Here is a 14,329-nt window from a genome sequence, read left to right on the forward strand (position 1 = left end):
TGAGCAAGGGGGGGTCTCCCAAATGTCTGTGAGGTGGCACAGGTACAGAGGGGGGAAAAGGCAGCTGTAGAAGGTTTATTATTATTAAACAAGTTGCACTGACATGGTGTGTGAGTGGGGCACAGTCAGCGGGGCTCCCCTCATACCATGACATGACTAACACCCTTCCCCCTTTTTGCAACCAGGGGACACCGTAACTGGCGCTAAGCCACGCCCGCGGCGGCTTGACTGACGCCTCCTCGGCCAATCAGCGGGCGGGCTGCGCCGCGTGAGCCAATCGCGCGCCTCCCGGGGAGGGTGATGGGTGAGGCTGTCGCCAGCAGCCCTGGTTGAGCTGTGCAGGTAGGTGCAGGCTGAGGGGTGCTGAGGTTGGCTGGGTGGGGGTGCTCATGCACCAGGTGGCAGCGGCCGGGGGACATAGGGGAGGGGGCACCCTGGAGCATACAGAGAAGGGGAAGGAAGGGCACGGCTGGTCCCAGGCCATGGCCAGGGCTGGAGGTGGAGAATGGCTGCACTCCATTCCTCCCTAGACAGAGGCAGGCCAGATACTGGAACTTTGTATCATCAGCTGGGCTAGGGGGACACTCAGGAAGGGGTTAACTCAGCAGACACCGGCTTGGCTGCACTGACACCTAATGGAGGCTTTTCCTGGTGGGACGGGTAGGTGGTCGCGGAGGGGCCAGGGGGGCGGGCTGATGGGAATCCTAGTTCTGGATGCAACTAAAAGGGGGGAAAAAATAATCATATCAAAATAAATTCTTAGATTTAGCGATTGCTCCATCTTCTAAATCAAAATGGAGGCTTCCTCCGGGGGGAAAGGATTTAATTTTAAAGAAGAGGCGAAAAGAGCGACCGATTTGGATGACGGGTTTTCTACAAATTCGCAGGCTAAAGTTTATATAAAAAAATAAAGGTAAGTACGCTATATTGGAATTCAAAATGGAGGTTGGGGGGGGTCAGGGATAAATTTGTAAAGAGGTATAAAAAAAAAAAATATTAAAAATGGTTTGGGGATGGGATGTCAACCCAAAAATAGAAGGAAATGGGAAGCGGTTGCCCATAGCAACTGAAGCAAATAAAAAAAAAAATGGGTGCAGTTTTGAAAGTATTTATGACTGTATAGCGCACGCAATTCAGGCGCTTTACATCTTAATAAGATCCCAATATATATTTTCAGCAATGATTTAAACATTTTTTAAAAAGCTTGCAAAAAAAAAAAAAAAAAATTGTGTATATGTATGTTAATATATATATATATATATATATATATATAAATAGAAAATTTATAAATTGTAAACTGCCATCACTATACAGTTCTTCAAAGCAGGAAGCAAAGTCTGCAACTGTAATAAATACAACCACCTCCGTATATACAAGTGCAAGCCATATTATATATATATATATATATATATATACACATACATTTCAAATTAGTAGCTTAAAGCGGAGTTCCACCCTGGGAAAATTTTAATAAAAATACCCCCAGGACAGTCAGGGCTAGTACATTCCACAATGGCTAGCCTCTGATCTGTCCCGGGTTGCACTTACCTGCAAGAAGAAATACTTACCTTGAAAAAGTATTCTCCAGCGCTGCCATCTCAGGTGTTGGCAGCTTGAAGCCAGCGCGATCCTCTTCTGCGTCCTCTTCGGTCCCACGATGCACTGCACCGGCCCCGCCGTCACTTCCGGGTCGGCAGCGTCATCCCTGCACAGCTTCTGGGCATGCCCAGAAGCTGTTTAGCAAGGTTTGACGGCGCCTGCACCGGAACTGACATCTGACATCAGTTCCGGTGCAGGCGCCGTCATACCTTGCTAAACAGTTGATTCCTGGGAGCGATGACGTTCAGCTCCCAGGAATCATTGCAAAGCCAGGAAGTGACGAATCGCCGTGGCCGCCGAGGGGAGGAAGAGGAAGTAAGGTACCGTATTTTCCGGCGTATAAGACGACTGGGCGTATAAGACGACCCCCCTAATTTTAATCTACCAGTAATACTTATACTTAGGTTACCTTGGAGATATTATACTCGGCGTATAAGACGACCCCCCATTTTTGGGCGATTTTTTTGAGGTTCAAAAGTAGTCTTATACGCCAGAAAATACAGTAAGTATTTATTCTTCTAAACAAGGTAAGTAAAAAAAATAAATAAATTTGCGATTATCCATTTGTTTTTCAGGTGATCCCGGGCATGAAGATGGAGGTAAGTTTAATTTTAGGGTGGACCTCCGCTTTAAGGCCCTGTTCACACCTGAGCGTTTTTCAGCCCATAAAACGCTCATCTGTGTAAATTCAAAACGCCCAACAATCAAAATCCCATTCATTTCAATAGCCCCCTGTTCACATCTGAGCGGTTTGTCCCCTGAAGCAAAACGCCTGTAGGTCAAAAAAAGTACAGGAGCTTCTTTTTGGGCTGATCAAGAGCTGTTCTGGTCCCATAGGAATGCATTAAAACGCTGTTATCAGCGTTTCACGGGCGTTTTTCAAACACACAGGTGTTCTCCGCCCCTTTTAACACACCCATTTTTTAACATAAATCAAAACGCCTTCAAAAAACGCTCATAAAACTCCCAACGAACGCCAGAGAAACGCCCAAAAAACACTCGAAAAAAGGCTTACAAAAACGCCCAAAAAACGCTTGAAAAAACGCCTACAAAAACGCCTGCAAAGGATACGCTCAGGTGTGAATGCAGCCTTAGCGATTTGCTTTATCTTTTAAATCAAAATGGAGGCTCCTTCCGGGGGGGGTTTCTTTTAAGAAGAGGCGGAAAGAGCGACACATTCCGATGACAGATTTTCGACGAATTTGCAGGCTAAAATTTTATATATTTACAAAAAAACCAACGGTAAGTACGCTATTTTGGAATTCAAAATGGAGGTTGGGGGTTTAGAGGTCAGACATAGATTTATTAAGGGGTATAAAAAAAATGGTTTGAGGATGGAATGTCAACCCATAAATTAAAGGATATTGGGAGCTGTTGCCCATAGCAACTGAGCAAATTTTAAAAAAGGGTGCAATTTTTAAAGTATTTATGACAGGCGCCTGTATAGCGCACGCAATTCAGGCTCTTTACATCTTATGGCAATAAGATCACAATTGTATATTAAGAGTCTCAGCAATGATTTTAAAATAAAAAAAAAATAAGTTTATGTTTATAACTTGCTTAGCTGTAGCGATTTGCTCCATATTATAAATCAAAATGGAGGCTCATTTTAGGGGAGCATTTAATTTTTAGGAAGAGGTGAATAGAGCAACAGATGCCGATGCCGGGTTTTCTACAAATTCAGAGACTAAAGTTTATAAAAATAAAAAATGTTAAGTACGCTATCTTGGAATTTAAAATGGAGGGCGGGGCTAAATTATTAAAGGGGTAGAAAAATTCTGGTGGAATTGAATATTTGCCTCCCCCCCCCAAAAAAAAACAAAGAAGGAAACTGGAGAAACTGAGCAAGTTAAAAACAAAACAATTGGTAAGCAGTTTTTAAAGTATTTATTTATGACAGGCCGCCAGCGCACACAAATCAGGCGTTTTACATCTTATGACAATAAGATCACAATGGTATATTAATATCCTCAGCAACGATTTTCAAAAAAATATGTTTCTGTTTTATCCCAGTCTTAGTCCATAGGGTTCAATATGGAGTTGGCCCACCCTTTGCAGCTATAACAGCTTCAACTCTTCTGGGAAGGCTGTCCATAAGGTTTAGAAGTGTGTCTATGGGAATGTTTCACCATTCTTCCAGAAGCGCATTTGTGAGGTCAGGCACTGATGTTGGAGAGAAGGCCTGGCTCACAGTCTGAGCTCTAATTCATCCAAAAGGTGTTCTATCGGGTTGAGGTCAGGACTCTGTGCAGGTCATTCAAGTTCCTCCCCCCCAAACTCGCTCATCCATGTCTTTATGGACCTTGCTTTGTACACTGATGCACAGCCATGTTGGAACAGGAAGGGGCCACCCCCCAACAGTTCCCACAAAGTTGGGAGCATGAAATTGTCCAAAATGTCTTGGTATGCTGAACCTTAAGAGTTCCCTTCACTGGAACTAAGGGGCCAAGCCCAATCCCTGAAAAACAGCCCCACAACATAATCCCCTCTCCACCAAATGATTTAGACCAGTGTACAAAGCAAGGTCCATAAAGACATGGATGAGTTTGGGGTGGAGGAACTTGACTGTCCTGCACAGAGTCCTGACCTCATCCCGATAGAACACTTTTGGGATGAATTAGAGCGGATACTGTGTGCCAGGCCTTCTCTCCAACATCAGCGGCTGACCTCACAAGTGCTCTTGTGGAAGAATGGTCAAACATTCCCATAGACACACTCCTAAATCTTGTGGACAGCATTCCCAGAAGAGTTGAAGCTGTTATAGCTGCAAAGGGTGGCCAACTCAATATTGAACCCTACAGACTAAGCCCGGGTTCACACTTATGCGATGCGGGAGGGCTGCGAATCCGCAGCCTGTTCCCGCATCGCAAACGCACCCCGGGCAGTTCACACTGCCATATGCGATACGCTGGGGGTGTCATTGTAATCTTAACGACACCCCCAGTTTGATCGCATATCGCAGTGCGATCTTGCAGTTCGCACAGGATCGGATCGCACAAGTGTGAACCGCTGTGCAATCCGATCCTGATGCGGCTGCAAAAAAGGGTCCTGTGCGTGTTTGCTGCGGGTGCGGTGCGAATTTAGCCATACAAAGTGTATGGCTAAACTCGCACCGCACAGCCGATCGCATGTAATGAAGGAGCAGTGCGTTCTGACATTACATGCGAACGCCGCAGCCGCACAAATGTGAACCGGCTCTAAGACTGGGATGCCATTAAAGTTCATGTGCATATAAAGGCAGGTGTCCCAATACTTTTGGTAATAACGTGTGTGTACGTGTGTGTACGTGTGTGTATATGTATATATATATATATAAATATAATATAATATAATATAATATAATATAATATATATATATAGCTTTAGCAATTTGCTCCATCTTCTAAATCAAAAGGAGAGGAGGAATGCCGATGATAGGTTTTATAAAAAATCTGAGACTAAAGTTTATAAAAAAATAAAAATTGTTAAGTACGCCATCTTAGAATTTAAAATGAAGGGCAGGGGGTAAGTGGTCAGGGCCAAATTTATAAAGGGGTATAGAAATGGTCAATCTTGGTTAGCAAACAGAAATGTTTAAAAAAAAAAAAAATCACTTTAAAATCTGCACATTTGTGTGTGTGTGTGTGTGTCTTTCACTTGTATTTATGGAGGTGATTGTATTTGTTTATTACAGGTGCAGACTTTGCTTCCTGCTTTGAAGAACTGCACAGTGATGGCAGTTTTACGCCTGTCGGTCTATTGGTCTCATAAAGCTTGCCATAGATGGCTCAGATTTCGGCTGAATCTACCAAATTTTGCCAACAGGGCTGCCCACAGCTCAAAATTTGGCCAATTTAGCCAAAATACGAGCCATCTATGGCCAGCTTTATAAGACAAATGTCGATTTAAAAATCGCAGAGTTGGGGTGGGTGGAAAATCTATTGGCTGAACAGTGATTGCAGTCAGTCAGGGATTCAGACAGCCGTGGTTGGCGGTGACTGTCTGGATAAAACAGTCAGTATTGGGGACTCCTGGTTAGCATGGATTGGGGAATAAATGACCAGATTGAATATGAGAATCTAGATCAAAGATGAGCTTGTGTGTGTTCAGATCCTAGTCGGAACCTACAGGAGTGCGCACGCCAGGATGCTGTCCCCTGTACTGGACCAATCCCCTGCGGCCAAGGAATTCCCTTCATCCATATGTATACTTCTCTTGGAGGCGGGGAATGCCCTTGCCACAGCTGATTGGTCCAGTACAGATGACGGCTTCCTGGTGGGTGCACTCACTTGGGTTTAGACTAGGATCCTCTACCGCGAATGCGTGTTCTTCTTCTTTTTTTTTTTCTTACTCCAATACGGTGCAGGCCGGGTCTTTCACATAAACAAAGAGGCAGGCTGGGGAGTTTTTTCCTACTTTGGGGTCATTCAAAAAAAAAAAAACAGATCCCAGGTATCTTGTACTGAGAGTAATACAGGGGATGCCAGTGCATACCTCCTGCCCAAAGGGCAGGTCACCTGGAACTTTGACTTCGGGATTTTCAGGGCCACTGACCTAGTACAGGTGTGCAGATCAGAGAGTCAGATCTTGTTGGTGCCTTTAAAAGTATTGAAATCAATTAAAGTGGAACTTTGCTCAAAAAGGGAAGTTCTGCTTTATGTCCGTCCCCCCTCTTCTCACTCCAATTCATCTCCCAATACTTTTTTTTTGGGGGGGGGGGGGGGCGGGTGCCTATATCTAGCAGAAAATTCCACATGAAATTCTCCCCCTGCCCGCAACCTGCTGGGACCAATTACACATCCTGGGAGGCTGTGGTGCCATTTACAGAGCACAGCTCCTGCATTCGCAGAAGGAAGCCCTCTGTAAAGCCGCAGAGAGTCAAAGCTATCTTCCCACAGGATACATGTCGTAGTTGGGAACCCAAGGACCCACGAAGAACCAGCCTGGGTGATGACAGTGCTAGATTCTTGGACAGGTGAATGTCCTTTTATTAAAAGACAGCCAATATAGTATTTGTAGCTGCTGCCTTTAATTTTTTTTTTAGACTGAACTCAGCATGACAGCCAGGTATTGTCTTTAAGGCTGCATTCACGTTTTTTAACCGTGATTTTACTGCGATTTTCAGGCGTTTTTGGAGGCAGGCATTGACATCTATCAAAAACGCTGGTAATCAGCCCAAAAAGAAGCCCAAAAAGAAGCTCATGTACTTTTTTCAGCTACAGGCGTTTTGCTTCAGGCGTTAAAACGCTCAGATGTGAACAGGGGCCATTTAAATGAATGGGGTTTTACTTGTTGGGCGTTTTGGAACGTTTTTTTGAGCGTTGTTGTAGCTGAAAAACGCCCAGGTGTGAATGGAGCCTAAAGGTGGCAGAGGCCGTGTAAGAAGTTGTTTCAGTATTAAAGGCCTGTTCTAGGTTTTCTTAGTAATCCAGGTGTTTTAAATATAAAAGACCCCTCCTATCTGGTGCTATCCCCTAAAGACTCCCCAGCTCCAAGGTGCAGCCTTTTTTTGGGGGGAATATTGCACTTCAGGGTGTCATGGACCCGCCCCTGGGTACTATAGGAGAGTGATGCTGAGAATGGTGCCATTGTCATCATGTCAGGAAAACACTCTGCATCATTTAAGAACACCCAGAAGAGAATTTTGCATGTCATGTGACAGTTCTGTAAAATGGTAAATATATAAAAATTGTGTGTGGGAGGTGGGGGGTCTCCAGGAGACCTTTGAGTATACTTTGGGGAATTATGATTTTTTTCTCGTTGTTGAAAAATATAAGCGCCTTTCTGTTGGAGCCAGGACCTGACATGTACCACATTTCCAGGACATGACGCAGCTTCTTTATAGGCAGAGCTGTAACACCTGTGCCTTTAGGGTCGCAGGCACACAGGTGTACAACTTGCTGCATGCAGCTCCCAATTTTTTTTACAGATCTGAACACCGCAGTATTGTATGCTGTGGGACCATGCACACTGTTTCATTGCAGCTTTTAGCTGTGTAAACTAGAAAAATGATGGTCTTGCGTACGGGCCGCCGCCGACATGGAAATAACAACGTTTAACCAGCAGCGCTCATATATCCCCCCTGAACGCGTCATTCCTGCGGCAGTGGCACATGCATGTAATGACCTCAGCCTGCAGTAAATTAGGATTGTCCAGGGCCATTCTGCACATCGCCTCCACCGCATGAATAGTTCATTCTGGGGGAGATGTAAACCCCAATCGCATATAATCAACAGTGGCAGCGCCACTCGCTACACGTGATTTATTTCGACCTTGAACGGTGGTGGCAGCCAATAGGGTCCATGTACACAGTATGTAAGTAAACGTTAGAACGAATGTTCATGCGTACAGCGCACAGACAACTTTTTACTCAGGATACCACTGCCAGCCCTCAGATCTTAGATAAAGATGGTATGTAAAATCACAGCTAACTGTTGGCTTTTTTTTTTTTTTATACACAGAATAACAACTTTCTGCTCTTACTTTTAGTATGATCTACCTGGATAAAGAGTCCTGGAGTCAGAAGTGTGAAAATCACAAAATGGAGCTGCTGAAAATAGTGTAAGTACTACTTTGTAATTCTAAAATGGATGTAATCCACACACATATAATACTCACAAGCTGCTGGAACCCCGTATCCCCCCCCCCCCCATGCAGAAAAAATACCAAAAATAAAAATGATTTAAATCCCTTAATAATACCAGACAAAATTATAAAGTCCATGTAGTGTAAAATGTCCAATATCCTCAAAATAAATCTTCTTCCCACAATCTTCTCACGTGTTTTGTGATTCCCCCCCCCCCCCCCAAAAAAAAACCTAAACTCTCACCAGATGTTTTGGCCTGTGTATATAAATGGGTTAAGATAGGCTTGAAATGTTTATGATTGCAATCTCCAGGTATCTCCCTCCTTTCTCCAAATCCACTCTTCAGATGCTTCTCCAAAAATGTAAAGTGTATTTATAAGACAAAAAAACGATATAGTAAAGTATTTACTAGAAATTAAATATAAAATTGCAAAGAGAGAGATATTAATCCTTAGCATATCAAATATTATTTTAAATCCATTTACATACACAGGTCAAAACATCTTTGAGGGGTTTTTTTGGGGATCGCAAAACACGTGAGTAGATTGTGTGTGAAAGATTTATTTGGAGAATATTGGACGTTTTACACTAGAAGGACTTTATAATTTTGTTGGTTAATAATAAGGAATTTTTTCTGCACTACTTTGTAATTTCATAAAACCTTTTTTTAATAACAACTGGATACAATCACTTGACATTCCTGTAGTGGATGTGTGGCTACTCTGCTATATAAGCACAGTAAAGGTTTTACAGACATTTGTTCAATTCAGTATTTGGGTAAAACACATATGTGGGCTATTAAACAGGAACCATATTTTCGAAATGCAATGGGTCAAGTCAACATATTACACTGTAAAGTGTGGGGAAGAGCTTCGGACCTGGGTGGCACTGTTTGTTTGCAAAGCAACCAGGTAAGGTAATGAGGGGTCCTTCTAGGAACTAGAAACCTGACCTAAATTAACCATTCTTCAACATCAAAAAAATTTCATTTTTGGATAAATCAGAACATTGGGTAGGAAACCAATGGTCCCTAATAGGAGTCTCGATAAAGAAGATTATAAGAGGAATCAAGAGAAAGAAAAGAAGAAGAATTGCGCCTTTCAGCCAGCGAACCGGCCCATCTCCACCGCCATCCATTCCCGCTCCTATCTTTGTTTTATTGTTAGGAAATTTTTAATAGGTTGTCTATTTAGTTGAACAGAAAATGACACACGTGAGTTTATTCACATATTTCTGCTTTTTTGCATATTTCAGCTAAAACAGTAATATTTTTTCTACCCAGAAAAAGGCAACAGGTCTATGTGATTTTGTATAAAACGATCTCCTACACACAGAGGCATTGATTTGGATCTACAAATCGTACATACATGGCTTTAATTTTTTTTTTTTTGTTCTAGTTCAGTCCACAGGCTGAACAAGCTAAAGATTAATTGAAGGCGGAATCATCACTGTTGGCTATTGTATTTAGTAACCAGTACAGTGCTTCATCTGATACAGTCACTGTTCAGCCAATAATTTACCATCTTGGGGGGGCCACAGAAAGGCTATACTTACCCGATCCTCCAGAAAACAGCACTCCCCCATGTTCAGAGGTGGACTGTTCCTGCCATGCTCACATCCAGAGCCAGCCTTTGGGCATGATGACATCAGGAACAGTCCATGCACAAGACCCCTAGCATGCGGGGGGGGGGGGGGTTGGGCAGAGTGACAGAGACCAGGATTGCGCTTAGAGCAGGGGTGTCAAACTCCACTTCCATCGTGGGCCGCATCAGCATTATGGTTTCCCTCAAAGGGCCGGTTATATCTGTAAGATTAGATGTCCAAAGCACCCCCACGCTCCCTTACACCCTTACATCACAATGCACCCCCTTACCAGAGGATGGATCTGGGAAAAATTGCAGGGTCTGGAGGAGAATGAGAGAAGGGCTGGAGTCAGCTTCCAGAGTCTGCTGAATGCTGAGACCGGGGGAGACAGAGACAAGGTGGTGTTGCAGCTGCACAGAGAGGTGCAGGATCTGTAGAAGGAGTTCTGCCCTCCTCTCTGATGCGGACTGCTGAGGAGGAGGGGGGGGGGCAAAGACGAGCCTTTCTGCAGCTGCACAGAGTACTGCAAGATCTGGCAAAGGAGTTCTGTCCTCTCTGCTCCCGACTACAGAGAAAAGGTGGGGGCAGAGACAAGGGGACTGCCACAGCTGCATGAGAGGTGCGAGGGCCACATGAAATGGCCTGGGGGGGCCGCATTTGGCCCACAGGCCTTGTGTTTGACACCTGTGGCTTAGAGGATCAGTGAATTAGGTACATTTGTCTTCGCTCTCTTCACTCTTAGGCAAAAATAAGTAGTTAAAAAAATAAATAAAATCTGGAGTTCTTTAAAGTGATTTTTGTCAAGTCTGGTGGTGATTGCAAGGCCATACATGGCTTGAATATGGCCGATTTAGCAGAAATCTGCTGATATTCAAGTTATATATAGGGATCTTATGTCCTCCCATCTGACACTTTTGGGCATTCATCCAGAATGATGTCCAATTACATGGGGTGTAGAGAGTAACGTCCCCACCCCACCTTTCCACATTATCCAATCAGAGATAGTTTTAGCATTTATTCAGATATTGCTCAGCATTCTCTGAATGGCGCCTTTGCTGAGCCCCTGATCTGTGTTCACAATGCAGCAGGGCAGCCACTTAACGCACTACCCTGAAGCAAGTGGCGATCTCTGAAATAGATCAGTGATTTCCAGCTTCCAGGGTTATCGTCCAGGTATGGTATATACATAGTATATACATTGGTCCAACCTGGCTCAATGTAACTATGAATAAAATATTCATACCTGGAATTCTTCTTCGTTTTTAAACAACATTTATTGGGATCATGCCCATCTTTGCATCGTTCAAACTACCTGGCTTCCCATGGGGCTCCTTTGTAATCCCTATTTGAGACCCCCTTGCCTTTTTGAGCAATAGACCAGGCATTTGGGGAGATTTAAGAAAATTAATTTCCCATAGAAAGAAATCCAAAATTAGTTTTCTTATATATGTTATTTACTTTTAATGCTAGCTAGCATCACTTATTATCATTATTATCTTTCTGTAATTTTGCTATCTATACTAAGAGTGTGTTAGCGTTAATACATTGGCGCTGTGTTAGGAATCATCTTTTTTGGTGGCCAGTTTTGTTTGGATGATTTCTTTTGTTTTATTTGGGGAGATTTACTAAAATTGGTGCACACAGAATCTAGTGCAGCTCTGCATTGTAACCAATCCGTTTCCAGGTTTTATTGTCAAAGCTCAATTGAACAAGCTGAACTAAGAAGCTGATTGTCTGCTGTGCCTTGGTTTAAAGCCCCGTACACACGCGTCAAAATTCGGCAGGGAATTTTCGTCCGACGACCGATCCGACGATTTTCGGCTTGTTAGTATGATGCTTCCGACAACCAACTCCGACTTTTCGGCCGAAAAAAAATCTGGTGTGCAGGCTATAAAATGTTTGTCCTCCGTCAAAACACGTCCGATTTTCGTGCAGTCAGTACAGATTTCGACAGGGAAAAATCTTATGAGCAAGACTGGGCATGCTCAGAGATGAAAGAACACAAAGAAAGCAAACCAGCACATGACATCACTTCTGAAGTAGAATTTTGTCAGTCGACAAAAGTCCAGTGCAGTCTAGGCACATTCCAACCAACAAAACACCACTCTGGACAAAAGACGGGTGACCGGTCGGCGGAAAATAGTTGTGTGTGTACGAGGCTTTAGTACAGCTGGATACACACTATACAATTTTCTTTAGATTTTTTTCCTTTAGACTTACCAAAACCATATAATATGAGGTCAGTCCTGAACACTTTCAATTTGTATGCAGTCAGGCAGGCCCTTGCACTACATAGTTGAAGGTAAATCTAAAGGAAATCTACCAACAAAAGTTGTATAGTGTGTATCCAGCTTAAATCTTCCTCATGGCTTCAAAAGCTTTTGAGTATGAATGCTGATATTATTATTATACCACTGGTCTTGATGGATTGTGGTCTCATCATAGTCTGAAAACGTAAAGGTCAACTGGATTTCAAGCTATTTATTTTTTTAAGTTAAAGTGGTAGTAAAGCCTGCTTTATCATTTTTACCTACCTGTAAGCCTAAAGTAGGGGTTACCTGTAGGCAAAATGATTTATCTCCTCAACGTGCACCGTTTAGGAGATATTCACCCTAGATGCAGCCGGTGACCTCATCGGCACATGCGCTCTGAAAGTCTGGCATACCTTGCTTGAACTTGAGGGCTTTGTGCCGGTGTACTGCCGAAAACTCCAACCTGCCGAAATCTCCAACCACGTTATTTCCGGTGAGTGTACACTGGGAATAATTGGTGATTTCGAGCACTTGGTGTTTTCATACAACACTGGCAGCCTATACACCAGAGTATATGGTATAATTAGTGCAGATTGTAAATCCGCACGGCAGTTGTCGCCGCCTTGGAGGCGGCCATGTTTTTGGTTACTAGCGGGCGGTGTAAGAATCTGCACTAATTATACCATGTACTCGGGGTATAGGCTGCCAGTGTTGTGTGAAAACACCAAGTGCTCGAAATCTCCAATTATTCCCAGTGTACACTCACTGGAAATAACGTGGTTGGAATTTTCGGCAGGACACCGGAACTGAGGGCGTGGGAGTTATGCTCCGGCCAATCGCAGAGCTAGAACTCGCAATCCTGGAAGAAAGACCAGGGGAAGACAGCAGCCCCCTTAGCTTCGTTCTAAGGTAAGTATTTTAAAATGTGCTTGTATGCAATCCATACTAGCACATTATGCAATCGCCTCACAGGTGTTTTTTTTTTAACTAGCCTCAGTTTACAACCGCTTTAATCCACATCCTAGATTGTTATATGCAATGCAATGATCTTCCAAAACCGTTCATTCAGTTTATATTCAAATAATCTTATGCTCAATAGTATGGAAGGTAATATGATGGAGATTATTCAACAAGATGGCCAGCATCAGACGATCTGCATAGGTGCAGCTACAAAAAATAAAGATCTCTCATTATATTTATGCAAAGCCTTTGTGGCTTTTGGGTGGTAAGAAGATGACAAGCAATGGAAATGTATTTATAGTCCTATTAGGTGTATAAAGTGAAGAATTCTATTTTGTAAATTATGTTTCTGGTTTATCCACAGCTGGAGTCTGGCCAGGATGAATTCCTCTCTGCTTCTACATCTAATTTGTGTTATGGCTGCCATGACTGCATCGGATTTGGCACATCATCTCCTTGCCTCGGGGTCTTCTGGATCCAGGTAACCATCTTGGAAGAGGGCAGTTTGTATGTTATCGCATGGAATGGACAGTTCCATCATTTTGCTTTTGTTAAAAGGTGTTCTTTTGTACAATTTACTAGAAAATTTTATATTAGATAAAATAGGAATGAGATGTTTTATCTAGAAGTATATTGACAGATTGTTCCTGAAGTCAGCTACTGATGTCATGGAATTAAAAAGAAGTGCATGTCAGGCCACGTTTTTTTTTTCTTTAGTTTTGGATGGAATTTGTAAGGATTCGAATCTTTGTCAGGTTTTAACTCTTATCCCAGAGATTTCCCCTCACTTCCTGTCCTGCTGACAAAGCTTTACCCAACAGGGAGTGAGAGGAATGTCTAGCAGAATCACAGACAGAAATAAAATGTTTTTTCTATAGTGGAGTAGGAGAAGGCTAGAACCCCTGTCAGATTTTTATAGATATAGTTGTCCATGTTGCAGATTTTCCCTCACCTCCTGACTGGTAAAAGGTCAGCAGGACAGCAAGCAAGGGTAAAATTCTCTACAGGAGCCTTAAATGGCAGCAGATGCCCGGCGGGCTTTTTAATCTTTTCCCACTTTATCTAAAACTAAATAAGTCTTGACAATAAATTGCCACAAACCCATGCAGTTCCAGCTTTAGGTCTTCCTATTGGTCAGTGATGTAGTCTTTCCCATAAAAGTAGAACTAATAGGCAAAACTTTTTTTTTTTTCATTTGGAATAGAGCAAGGGAGGGTTATAACCACTGTCAGACTTTTTTTTCCCGCTGTCTGTGTCCAATTGTGGAGATTTCCCATCACTTCTGTTCCATAGCCAAACAGGAAGTGAGAGGAAATCTCTGCAAATTAAGGGAATTTATTGGGGACCCCTGGGTTAACCGAATTAGTGT

At 43.1% G+C, this 14,329-nt stretch overlaps 1 protein-coding gene across 2 annotated transcripts in view; it reads left to right on the forward strand.

Moving 5' to 3' along the window:
- The first annotated feature begins 287 nt into the window (after positions 1-287).
- Positions 288-14,329, forward strand: part of KANSL1 (KAT8 regulatory NSL complex subunit 1) — a 233,457-nt gene continuing 219,415 nt past the window's right edge. Inside the window, exons 1-3 of one of the 2 annotated variants that reach the window (XM_082271986.1) lie at positions 288-342; positions 8,068-8,139; positions 13,325-13,441. The gene's annotated coding sequence lies outside the window, so the exon portion shown is untranslated. Of the gene's footprint in view, positions 343-803; positions 918-8,067; positions 8,140-13,324; positions 13,442-14,329 lie in introns of those variants that run through there. The other variant, XM_082271987.1, reaches the window with a different exon arrangement.

The sequence above is a fragment of the Pelophylax lessonae genome (genome assembly GCF_965119305.1).
Source record: "Pelophylax lessonae genome assembly, chromosome: 11".
NCBI lineage: Eukaryota > Metazoa > Chordata > Amphibia > Anura > Ranidae > Pelophylax > Pelophylax lessonae.